This window comes from Otolemur garnettii, unplaced genomic scaffold, assembly GCF_000181295.1.
Source record: "Otolemur garnettii isolate 467f Iridium unplaced genomic scaffold, OtoGar3 scaffold00013, whole genome shotgun sequence".
NCBI classification, from domain to species: domain Eukaryota; kingdom Metazoa; phylum Chordata; class Mammalia; order Primates; family Galagidae; genus Otolemur; species Otolemur garnettii.
Window position 1 is genome coordinate 1866704 of NW_003852408.1, and position 1209 is coordinate 1867912.

The window sequence follows — 1209 nt, forward strand, 5'->3', positions numbered from 1 at the left end:
CTCAAAACAAAAAGAAACACAGAACATTAAAGAAAAAAAAATTAGGGCGGCGCCTGTGGCTCAAAGGAGCAGGGTACCGGCCCCATATGCCAGAGGTGGCGGGTTCAAATCCAGCCCCAGCCAAAAAATAAAATATAAAAATAAACTCTGTCCTTAAAAAAAGAAAGAAAAAAAGAAAAAGAAAAAAAATTATAATTCTACCACTTGGAAGTGACATTTAGTAAATATACTTCTTGAGTCTTTCTGTTTTGTTTTATATTTTTTCATCACAATTATATTGTTGATACAATTCTGTATCAACTTTTCTCTTTTGACATTGTGTGTGTGTGTCTGTGTTTGAGACATAGTCTTACTTTCTTGCCCTTGATAGAGTGCTGTGGCCTCATAGCTCACAGCAACCTCACTCTTGGACTCAAGTGATTCTCTTGCCTAAGCCTCCCAAGTAGCCAGGACTACAGGCACCCACCACAATGCCAAGCTATTTTATTTTATTTTATTTTTAGAGACAAGGGTCTTGCTCTTGTTCAGACTGGTCTTGAACTGGTGACCTTAAGCAATCTGCCCACCTCGGCTTCCCAGAGTACTGGGATTACAGACATGGGCCACCTCACCTGGTCTCTCCTGACATTTTAAAGTAATCTATTCTCTACATTATTCAAAACTACCTGTGGTTCTGGAAGGAAGAGTGTGTGCCTCACATCTACAGTTAACAGTAGGCTCGGCACCTGTGGCTCAAGCGGCTAAGGCGCCAGCCACATACACCTAAGGTGGCGGGTTCAAATCCAGCCCACTGAAACAAGAGAATCACCTAAGCCCAAAAGCTAGAGGTGGCTGTGAGCTGTGACACCGTGGCACTCTACAGAGGACAACAAAGTGAGACTCTGTCTCAAAAAAAAATTTTTATTTCATATTATTTGTTCCTCCTAACATACTACCTTTTTTGCCCTCCCACACCTCATCACCAAGCTAGGTGAAGATGCTATGAACAGTAGCCACCATGTTTGACAGTAGCTGTGAAACTGCCAGAGAACAAAACCAATGCCAAGGAAAACAGAGCTGACCGAGGGAGGGAGACAAGTTCCTGATAACATGGTTTGAGCACCTGGATTCTGCTATACCTGAACCATGACATTTCAGAACATTCTACTCACAAAAAATTCCCCTTTTTCATAAACAACAATTTGAACTGGTTTCTATCTCTTGCAACCA